Source organism: Scleropages formosus, chromosome 8 (genome assembly GCF_900964775.1).
Source record: "Scleropages formosus chromosome 8, fSclFor1.1, whole genome shotgun sequence".
Lineage (NCBI taxonomy): Eukaryota > Metazoa > Chordata > Actinopteri > Osteoglossiformes > Osteoglossidae > Scleropages > Scleropages formosus.
The window spans coordinates 13017276-13029741 of record NC_041813.1 but is presented as its reverse complement, the minus strand read 5'-3'; the positions used below and the strand labels follow the sequence as shown (position 1 = coordinate 13029741).

Sequence of the window (12466 nt, the reverse complement as noted above, 5' to 3'; positions counted from 1 at the left end):
TTCTGACTACCACCAGCTCATCCAAGACAAGGATGTGGACAAGGTGTGAAAAAACATGAAGGAACCACTGGCACTGTGATAAAGCACATCGTCCCACACTGCCTGCCATTGTGTCCAAAGCCAACGCCCACAAATCACGGCGTACACTCCGCACATGGCTGAAAACAATCGGTACCATGCGCTCAATTGCACAGTATATTTTCACACAAATAGACAGCACCTTTCTTTGCGCACGTTTTCTCCTTTGCTTGTGGCACACTGACAGCCCCAGCACACTGGGAAACTGGTGTTTCAGTTTGCACAGATCTTCAGTGCCACCCTATAACCACATCTCTCTCAACATCCTGTTACCAGACAACCAGAAACAAAGTTTTGGCAGCAGGATCTGAGCACAGAAAGCTACTGTTTTGTTTAAGTGGCTTTTAAGTGGCAACGAGCCACTAGATTCATACATTGGTTACATTACCATTTTGCTAAGCAGACACCTTTAACCACAGTAGCTTATATTTCTGCATAACATAACAATAAACATAATTTCAGGCACAGATGTGGACTAAACCCTTGTCCAGCACTTCAGACAGTACATTCATCTAGAAAACCCTAAAAGGGTTTACCCAAAATGACTGAAACCCAAAGCATTACATTCCATATAGAATAGCAATCAACATAACTATAAACTATAAATAACAGATCTGGTTTGGTGTGTTCTTTTAACAGAGAAGGGTGCTTGTGTTCCCCATTCTACAGATCCCCTTTTTTACCCTACTGAGATTCCCGTGGAAAGCAGACAATGGAGGTCAATTTACAGACACCTTTGTTAATGTTTGTCAAATGTAAATAAATATCATCATAGATCATTGCAGCTACTCCAAAAAGTTTAAACTGCAGGCTTTTGGTTTAAAAAACAGAGAACAGTGCCAAAAACAGTAACTGGGATGTGTGTTTGCAATGTCCTATATGATATGAACTGGTTTGAGTTCCCCTGCTTGAAATCTGTAATTTCTCTGTATTCATACAGTGTTCTAGAACTGTGCTCTACATTTAGGTAACTTATCAGTCAGATTAGTGTGCGTTCTGTTACTCTGAGAGTATCATGGTCTTCAGATACAAATTTTAAAATGAAAATATTCCATGATCACCCTACAAATCAAGAAATTCCTCAGGTTCTATGGCACCTCAGAAAAATGTGTTTAAGGGGGTGCTGCACAAAAAAAGACAAAACAAATTCTCCAGTTAATTTATCTCATTAAAAAGTAGTTTCTAATCCTAGATGTTACCAAGCAATACAGTAACTGGTTGCTATTAGGAAACAATCGGTACAGTAGCACCCCTCATCCGCGGATTCGTTTTCTGCAGTTTCACTTACCCCGTGGTCCAAAAATATTAAATGGAAAATTCCAGAAATAAACAATTCATAAGTTTTAAATTGTGCGCCTTTCTGAGTAGCATGATGAAATCTCATGCTGTCCCACTCGGGACATGAATCATCCTATGAATTGAAGACTCTGTCATTGTACTGCTGTTCAATACAACAAAATTATAGTGGTATTCCCTGAGTCCTTTAGACAACAATATAAAACACAAACGCTAGTATAAAAGTATAAAGTATAAAAATAGAAAATTAAAACTATTTAAACAGATAATAGAGTAAACAAAGAGATAAACAGATAATACACGCGCACACACACACACACACACACACACACACACACACTGACTGAAACCGCTCGCCCCAAGCAGGGTAGCGGCAAGCCAGAGCCTAACACAGGGCGTAAGGCTGGAGGGGGAGGGGACACACCCAGGAGGGACGCCAGTCCATCGCAAGGTACCCCAAGTGGGACTTCAACTCCAGACCCACCAGAGAGCAAGCACAGGGCAAGCCCGCTGCACCACCACGCTCCCCTGCTATTCAAGACATGGCATTTCAAAACAAAACACAGTCATGAATAAAACCACAGGAAAAGCCAACAGCATTAGGGACAGGCTAACAATCTTGAGAAGGGGGAAAGCGTTGCATTGGTGCCACTGTGACAGACTGTTGCAAGTGCAGGAGCACACGGTAAGGCTGGGGGTTCAGAGGAGGACTGGTCAGAGAAGGAAAACATTTTCAGTAACCATTGAGAGATCTGGCAGCAAAAGATAATACAGATACTTTGTCCAGCGTATCCACGCTGTATACGCTATCCGTTAGTCACTTAGTAGCCGTCTTGGTTATCAGATCGACTGTTGTGGTATCACAGTGCTTGTGTTCAAGTAACCCTTTTTTATTTAAAAAAACAATTTTTAAAAAAAAAAAATCCTTATCAGGACTTAGGCATTGAGCTTCAGTTTTCTTTCGTCTTCTTATGTATAGGAAAAAACATACTACATAGCGTTCGGTACTATCCGCAGTTTCAGGCATCCACTGAGGGTCTTGGAACACATCCCCCGCGGGTAAGGGGGGACTACTGTATATGGTATTTATAGTAAGGTACCATGTATAATAAAACCCTGATATGAAATAAATCAAACAAACAATCTCAAACGGATGTGTCTAATCTGAATTTACTGAATGGGAAACAGATTGTCATTTTTATTAAGTGGTTTTGAAAAATATATTTATTTGTTTTCACTGCAAGAACTCCAATATTTGCAACATTGGAGGGAGGTTAGTAATGTTTTGGTAAAGTAGGCAGGGAGTGACCTGCAATTAGGAGTAGCATGTTGGTAGTACATATTGAGGTTTGGTGTTGATGAGGATGGTTTGAGTTACGGTAATGGTTTCTGCAAATGGTGCATCTGCTGTGTGCGGATGGGGGTTGCTTGGGATGCCACACTTTATTGTTGAGCCTTCCTGAGGCATCACAGGCCAATGTCAATGAAACACCGACGAAGGGAGGGGCCTACTTGAAAACCCCAATGAAAAAACACGTTTTGGTACCCCGTGAGTCCAACTGGGACTGGGCCTTGTGTACAGTCTTTGATATAAGATGTTACATGCCGTGCACTTATATTGCCTTTGTTGAATGAAACATTAAATATTAAAACCAACAAGCATCTATTTGTGTATGATGTGCTGTTAAGTCACAAGTCACTGTATCAGGACAGACACGAGTTGACAGTTTTGTTTTAGCTGGACAAACCTGCAGTAGATAAATCTTTAAAGATACTGTAGGGTGTATCAGGGACTGGCATGATGGTGGAGGTCAGGAGGTTCATGTGCCTGGGAAAAATGATAGGCATATAAGTACCAGTGGGTACTCCTGGAGAGCAGGCTAAAGGGGACATGCAACAGGGGTACTGTCCTGAAGTGGTTTGACTCATATTTAACTAACCATAAACAATTTGTATCGAAATCAGATGACTCCACCCCTTCCATCTCAACTACGGTTCGATATGGTGTGCCACAGGGCTCTGTGCTGGGTCCATTATTGTCGCCAGTCTATGTGTTACCATTGGGTGACATCATTCGTAAACACAATGTAAGTTTCCATTCATATGGAAAAAAAACTGTTTAAGCCTGATGACCCCTCACACGTGGTGTGTTTAGCTAATTGTTTTACTAATATAAAACTATGGATGAGTAAAAATTTTTTTTTTCTCTAAATGCCAACAAAACAGAGGTACTTGTGGTGGGCAGCGATGCCAAAACTCTTGACACAATCACGCTAATCTTTATCACAAATGGTATAAGTTTCAAGCGTACAGATTGTGTTAAGTATTTCGGTGTCTTGCTGTTATTTGTATCTCATGTAAATGCTTTGACTACATCATGCTTCCTTCGGCTGAGAAATATAGCTAAATTAAGGCGATTCCTATGTAGGCAGGATGCTGAGAAACTGGTTCACGCTTTTGTTTCACACAGGCTGGACTACTACAGTGCTTTACTATCAGGTTCTCCACACCAAACTGTATCCAGGTTATAGTTGGTACAAAATGCTGCTGCGAGAATTGTCACTAGTAGCAGGAAGTATGACCATATAACACGGTACTGAAATCGCTGCGTTGGCTCCCGGTTACATTTAGAGTTGATTACAAAATCCTACTTTTGACCTATAAGGCAGTACATGGCATTGCTCCAGCTTACCTTTGTGAGATTATTGATTCTTATATCCCAGGACAATATCTTTGTTCATTGGATGCAGGTTACTTTAAAGAACCTGAGATTAATAAGAACTCAGTAGGAGATCGCACCTTTAGCTATAGAGCACCTAAACTGTGGAATAGTCTACCAGTTACTATCAGAAATGCCCCGTCTGTATCAGACTTCAAATCCAAAGTAAAGTCTTACATGTTCACTCGGGCATATTGCAACGAAATTTAATTCCACTTGGCTGTGTTTCAGTTTTTCCCCACTTATGTGTCAAAGCGTATTAAACTTATTTAAGTTATAAATTACTAACAATTTCTTCTTTTTGAGCATTGTCTCCCTACAATAAGACCTGAGGAGGCTGGCAGGCCATTACAAAAGCACCCCATGCTGACTGAAGATGATGACCAACCGCCATGATGGACGAGATATACAGTACCCTGCTGAACTGGGAAAGCAAGCTACCATACAGCAACAATGCCATTATTACTTGTAAACTTAGAATTCTTATTAAATCTAGAATGCCAAGGAGGGATGGGCAGCCACTGGCACTTGAACCCCCAGAGTTTTTTTTCTCCCTCGACTTTCAGCTGCGAGTTTTTGTTCCTTTCCTCCCTGACCAGTAAGCTTACTTATAGTTTTATAAAAGCATTGATAATGTACAGTGCTGTGAAAAAGTATTTGCCCCCTTCCTGATTTTTTTTAATTTTTTTGCATGTTTGTCATAGTTAAATGACTGAGATCTTCAAACAAAAAGTTTTAATATTACACGAAGATAACCCGAGTAAATACAAAATGCAGTTTTTAAATGATGATTTCATTTATTAAGGGAAACAAAGCTGTCCAGACCTACCTGGCCCTATGTGAAAAAGTAATTGCCCCCTAAACCTAATAACTGGTTGTGCCACCCTTGGTGGCAACAACTGCAAACAAGCGTTTGCGATAGCTGGCAATGAGTCTTTCACATCGCTGTGGAGGAATTTTGGCCCACTCTTCTTCGCAGAATTGTTTTAATTCAGCCACATTGGAGGGTTTTCGAGCACGAACGGCCTGTTTAAGGTCATGCCACAGTATGTCAATCGGATTTAAGTCCGGACTTTGACAAGGCCACTCCAAAACCTTAATTTTGTTTTTTTTTGAGCCATTCAGAGGTGGACTTGCTGCTGTGTTTCGGATCATTGTCCTGCTGCATAACCCAGGTGCACTTGAGCTTGAGGTCACGAACTGATGGCCGGACATTCTCCTTCAGGATTTTCTGGTAGAGCGCAGAATTCATGGTTCCATCAATTATGGCAAGTCGTCCAAGTCCTGAAGCTGCAAAGCATCCCCAGACCATCACACTACCACCACCATGTTTGACTGTCGGTATAATGTTCTTTTTATGAAATGCTGTGTTAGTTTTACGTCAGATGTAACAGGACGCACACCTTCCAAAAAGATCAACTTTTGTCTCATAAGTCCACAGAATATTTGCCCAAAAATCTTGGGGATAGTCAAGATGTTTTTTGGCAAATGTGAGACGAGCCTTTGTGTTCTTTTTGGTCAGCAGTGGCTTTTGCCTTGGAACTCTCCCATGGATGCTATTTTTGCCTAGTCTGTTTCTTATTGTTGAATCATGAACACTGACCTTAACTGAGGCAAGTGAGGCTTGCAGTTCTTTAGATGTTGTTCTGGGTTCTTTTATGAGCTCCTGGATGAGTTGTCGTTGCACTCTTGGAGTAATTTTGGTAGGCCGGCCACTCCTGGGAAGGTTCACCACTGTTCCAAGTTTTCTCCATTTGTGGATAATGGCTCTCACCGTGGTTCGCTGGAGTCCCAAAGCCTTAGAAATGGCTTTGTAACCCTTTCCAGACTGATACGTGTCAATTACTTTGTTTCTCATCCGTTCTTGAATTTCTTTAGACCGCAGCATGATGTGTTGCTTTTTGAGATCTTTTAGCATGCTTCACTTTGTCTGACAGGTTCTGTTTAAGTGATTTATTGATTTAACAGGTCTGGCAGTAATCAGGCCTGGGTGTGGCAAGTGAAATTTAACTCAGCTTTCCAAAAAATGTAGTTAATCACAGTTCATTCATGATTTAACAAGGGGGGGGTGGAGTAATTACGTTTTCACATAGGGCCAGGTAGGTTTGGATAGCTTTTTTCCCTTAGTAAATGAAATCACCATTTAAAAACTGCATTTTGTATTTACTCAGGTTATCTTTGTGTAATATTAAAATTTGTTTGATGATCTCAATCATTTAACTGTGACAAATATGCAAAAAAAAAAAACCAGGCAGGGGGGCAAATACTTTTTCACAGCACTGCATTACGTTAGTTCTGTAGTTTCTTTGTTTCCTTGCCTGATGCATTTGTTTCTTTGTTCTATGCCTGTGTTCAAGCGCTCTGTGTCACTGAGTGAGAAACGCACTCTATGAAAATAAAATGAATTGAACTGAACTGAACACTGGGGCCCTCTACAAGAATGGATAAAGTTGTCTCTACTTTCTGAGGAAGCTCAGGGCCTTAAGAGTGTGAAGGACTCTGTTGGAGATGTTCTAGCACTTATTGTTGCTGGTGTAATCTTTGTTGCAGTGGAATGCTGGGGCAGAACCAGTACCACACAGGATGCCAGCAGAATCAAGTTAATCAGGAAGACTGGCTCCATCTTGAGAGTGAAGCAGGACTCCCCAGTGAACAACTCACATAAACAGATACTAAATGCAGTCCAATTCACCATGGACGATTACCATCCTCTTCACACTACCACAGTAAAACACATGAGCACTTTCAGCAACAGGATGGTCTAGGTGTGGTGTTCCAAGGAGCTATGGGAGATCATTTCTACCAGCAGCCATCAGGCTCTACAATGAGTTCACACCAATTCATCATGGACGATTACCATCCTCTTCACACCACCACAGTAAAACACATGAGCACTTTCAGCAACAGGATGGTCTAGGTGTGGTGTTCCAAGGAGCTATGGGAGATCATTTCTACCAGCAGCCATCAGGCTCTACAATGAGTTCACACATTACTGGTGGGGTGACCTCTTCATGAGTTGCTCTGTGCCATCGCAATACACCTTGCACCACCTGACTTCAGTTGCGTAAATACACTCACTTACTAACATAACTTATTAGTTTACCCAACATATTTATCAACTTATTTATCTCTGTTACTTCACTTTATGTATCCATGTACATTTCTGTGTTTGTATGTTGTATATTGTATGCTGCTGCCGCCAACAAGCCAAATTTCCCTCTGAGATTAATAAAGCACCATTCACTTATTAATAACCCTCAAGGGTTAATCAGAATGTCTCACAGAAGGATCAGGGCTTCTGGTTGTCCCTCACTCATAACAGAGGGGATTGTCCTGTTAGAAGGATTCATGAAGTTGGTGGCCCGTGGATTACATAAAGAAGAACAAGGCCCCATACCTGTGCAATGCAAACAAACACACATGCCACCTTGTGCTGTAAAACATGTGTACAGTCATTTAAGGCCCACAGCTATGTAGGCTGTAGAGAGCTGTAATGCAATGGCATACTGTATTTTTCAATATTTTCTGTATACACCGTAGTCCCCCCTTATCGGTGGGTTCGCTTTCCACAGTTTCAGTAACCCCTGGTCAACCACGGTCCGAAAATATTAAATGGAAAATTCCATAAATAAACACTTCATAAGTTTTAAACTGCGTGCCATTCTGAGTAACGTGATAAAATCTCGTGCTGTCCCGCCCGGGACATAAATCATCCCTTTGTCAGCATATCCACGCTGTATACGCTACCCATTTGTTAGTCACTTAGTAGTCGTTTCTATTATCAGATCGACTGTCATGGTATCATAGTGTTTGTGCTCAAGTAACCCCCCCCCCTTTTTTAAATAAAATAACTTTATTTTAAAAAAAAAAAAAAAAAAAAAAAAAAAAAAAAAAATCAATACTTATGAGGGCCTAGGTCCTTAGTCTTCTTTCTTCTTCTTCTGTATAGGAAAAAACATAGTATACAATATATAGGGTTCAGTACTATCCGCGGTTTCAGGCATCCGCTGGAGGTCTTGGAACATATTTCCGCAGATAAGGGGGGGACTACTGCATAACTTTTACCAAACAAGTGTCCCAGTAAATAATTAGAAACAGTGGCAAGAAGCTAGCCTGAGTAGCACCTATCTCTGCTCATAAGCAAAATTCCACATAGAGAGATACAACCTTTAACCACCACAGCTAGAACGGTGCAGTTTACTCCAACATACACCTTAAACAGAGTCTAGTGCCAGATAGTCACACTTTAAATACCAGGACCAAGCCAGATGGACCACAATTCCCCAAGTGGAGAGAAAGCCTCCTCCCATGGCAGTCTTCACACATTTTGCCAACTGATGTCCCAGTCCACCGTAGCACTTAAAATGGAGCGTTCTTGTTATGTTTGTGTAACACTGCACAGTAACTGTGCATAATATGACAAGAGAACCTTCTATTTTTTGGGTATAAAAAGAGAGAGAAAGCATGCTTTACAGATGAAAAGAATGCAGAAAGGTTATGAGGCATAGAGGGGTGAAAAACAGGACAGAGAAAGTGATAGCAAGAACAAGAAATACAAAGAGAGAAAGATTATCAAGAACAATAAAGGAGAAACCTGAGCCAACAAAAGCAGATGAAAATAGATGAAGAAAGATGGGATCACAAACACTGCCTATATTGCCTGAAGAATGATGGTCCTGTTTATGTGTTAGGTAGGGGGCCAAGGAGAGAAAAATCACATACACAGTAACAAGCAATATACGCATACACACACACACGCACAAACAATGATTCTGAACACATTATCCCATCCCTCTTCTCTCTACATGAGACGATGCATCCAGACAGTATGTGAAGACACATGCAGATCCACAGGCTCTGAGAGCACAACAGTGAGAGAGAAAGGCACACAGGGAGAATGTGAGACAGATGTGAAATAATCAATAGGCATGGAAGGAAGAAGGCACTGTTCCTTCTGGTGAGGGAGCTGACACCCATTCTCCTGCAGCCACAACAGCAGTGATGTGAGCCAAATGGCTCCATATGGAGTAATACTATCTCTAGAAGACCACCCCCTTCCACAACTCATCTGAAGGGGTGGGTTGGATGGCAGGCAATGAACAAAGACAACGTAAAAATGAACTGACAAACCTGGCTATTAGATTACCATAACCAACTGGCATACCATCAGCCAGTTTACAAAACCAAAAAGCTAGTTATCAACTGGTTATCAAAACTGCTCAGCAAAATCAGCTAAGTCTAAAGAACAGGTCAAGCCTAAGGACAGAGGTCAAGCACTTTCAAGTGAAAATTTCTCCCACTGGAGATTTACAATCGGTGCCATGCTTGTCCTTCAGCCTATCCAATAAGTGCATTAGTAAACAAGCCAGTCCATCATCTTGGATCCAGAAGGCGGTCCAGCAGGCAGGGAAGCAAGGCAGAGCGATTCAGAGTGGACACCATAGCAATATTACTCCCACTGAAGGCCTGCTAGGTTGCAGCCAGGAAGAGTCCTGAGGCGTGTCACCAACCAACATATCGCTAAGGGTCACTCATCAATTTCTCCCACACAGTGCCACCTGGCACACCTACATTCTGTGCCGACTCCCCTCTTCCCTGCCATGTTGTCATGTTCCTGAGAGAGAGGCCAAGTGGATTCCAAACATTTGAACTCATCAACTGTCAGTGGGAAGACAGATATGTACACTATAGCATCAGCAGGGAATATCTTTTACAAGCCAGGGTAAAAACCCATCCTACTGAGCTACAAGGCACAGAACACCCAGGAACTCTAAACTCGCACAACCTAGAAACTTACACTGCACTGGTGAAGATGCATAAACACAGTCTCACACCAAGGCAAGGTGAAACAAAGCCATTTCATTGCCACCTTCAAACATTAAGCCCTTAATAGTCCATTCCAGGCCTCCATGTTGCTGTGAGATCTTACATTCTGTTGATATCAGTGTCTCCAAGCATCAACAGCAAACCAGGCTGTTAAACGAAACATTTCAATCAAGTTCACTACAAATCTTTGACCAAACATCACAAATGAGACTGCTAGACTCTGAATGTTCTTCACCTGATAACCTCAACACTGGTGCTCAAGAACCCTCTTGTGTCCAAAGTGAGCAAGCACCACCTAGCATTAGCATGCGTGCACCATGCCACAGTGAGTCATTTTAATTGTTCCAGGAGAGCAGATGAAGCAAAATAGATGACCACTCTCCTTAAAGTGTGAAACACTCTGCTGAGTGGCAGTTATCATGGACAATAAATTTCTGTATGCTTTATTCTTGCTGGATTATATCTTAAGTATAAATGCTGGCTTCTTCCTGCACTGTTACTGTAATGTCTGTGTTGGCATTAGTGTTACCAGTGATCCTTAACTGCAATGTTCAAGATGGTGGACACAGAGGCTGCCTTGGTTGCATTGCATGCATTCTCCAAACCACCCACACACAGTAAAATCATGAGGCCCAAAGCTGTGTATCTTATCTGGTTTGCCCATAATGACTACATAACTGACATTGCTTGCATCCCCTGCATATTCCATAATGTTACCTTCAGCAGCATTACAGCTGGTAGTTCCACTATTTGAGGGACAGGGAAGGGGAGAAATCTGTACACTTTCAGAATTGAGTGGGGGAAGTGCAATCTGCCTCAATGGGGAGTTCAAGGGCCTGCCTTGAAGAAAACAACATGGGGACTTAGAGACGAGACAGAACTACACAAATACTGACTCTTGACTAACTACCAGACAATGTCAGTAAAAGACAACAAAAAAGGAAGCATTTACTGTATTGAAAAATGGTGGCTAGACTGTAAGATGATGGAAAGGTGAAAGATAAGACCTCAAGACAGCGGCAAGGTGAACAGTATGGTCTGATTAAGAAAAGCAGAGTACAAGCTGTGTTCAACCTGTCAAATCACCCCATGTGTCTTCCATCTTCATCTGTCTTTAGTGGCCTCCTGTATCTGCCTGTATGACATTCAGGACTCTGGTTATGGCATACAAGACCTTGCTCCCTGACACCTACAAGAACTCATCACTGATCACTGAGGGCAGCTGGTAGCACAGTGGTTAGCGCTGCTGCCTTTTCACCCAAAGGTTGCAGGTTTAATTCATACCTAGAGCTTTAATATTCCTGAGCAAGATACATACCCTAAATTGCTCCAGTAAAATTATGCAGCTGTATAAACAGGTAAATAGTTGTACCTTAACATTGCAAGTCACTTTGGAAAAAAAGCATCAGCTAAATAAATAAATGTAAAAAACTTGAGAGAGCACTACAGTCCATTCTTGTCGCACCTACAAAGGGTCCAAAAGCAAGAGTCTACAGGTTCTTGGCTCCCCTACTCCTGTAATGCGCACTGGAAAAAAACAGCAGTATAAAATTGAACATCTCCTTTTAAAATGGCTCAAGTGTCCATTTAAAGTCAAATATTTGCATTCATATACTTCAATATTTGTCTGGCTACTACTATTCAAGACACACACACAAACACACACACACACACACACACTGACTGAAACCGCTCGCCCCAAGCAGGGTAGCGGCAAGCCAGAGCCTAACACAGGGCGTAAGGCTGGAGGGGGAGGGGACACACCCAGGAGGGACGCCAGTCCATCGCAAGGTACCCCAAGTGGGACTTCAACTCCAGACCCACCAGAGAGCAAGCACAGGGCAAGCCCGCTGCACCACCACGCTCCCCTGCTATTCAAGACATGGCATTTCAAAACAAAACACAGTCATGAATAAAACCACAGGAAAAGCCAACAGCATTAGGGACAGGCTAACAATCTTGAGAAGGGGGAAAGTGTTGCATTGGTGCCATTGTGACAGACTGCCGCAAGTGCAGGAGCACACGGTAAGGCTGGGGGTTCAGAGGAGGACTGGTCAGAGAAGGAAAACATTTTCAGTAACCACTGAGAGATCTGGCAGCAAAAGGTCCATTTCCCACAAAGTGATTATATGTAGTGAGACTAGGAAAGACACCTGCAGTTCCCTGCCTGAGATTTTTTAATTGTTGATGTGTCACATTCTCTGTACACACATTTTTGTTTGTAACTACTGTGCTTTTGCAATAAGCCAAACACAGGGGATGGGGTTTACCACTCCGTCTGGGACAAGCGGTTCAGAAAATGTGTGTGTGTGTGTACTTGATCAAAGCTGAGAGTATATTTTTTTCCAAGGACGGAGCAGTTGCTATATGTCAAAGTTTGTTTAGCATTAATTTAAAACAACCTATAATTCTCACCCGCACTGAAGCCAAACCATGTGATCATTCTGTGATGACTTTCCATTGATGCAAATTTTACTAAAGCAAGCAAGCAATCTTGGGGAACTAAAGAACTCTTGCGCTGAAGACTTCACAACACCGATCTGAAAC

General features: G+C 42.1%; 1 protein-coding gene across 5 annotated transcripts in view; it reads right to left on the bottom strand.

Moving 5' to 3' along the window:
• hivep3b (HIVEP zinc finger 3b) overlaps positions 1–12466 on the bottom strand; it is a 113295-nt gene that overhangs the window by 83640 nt on the left and 17189 nt on the right. The gene's annotated exons all lie outside the window — the stretch shown is intronic.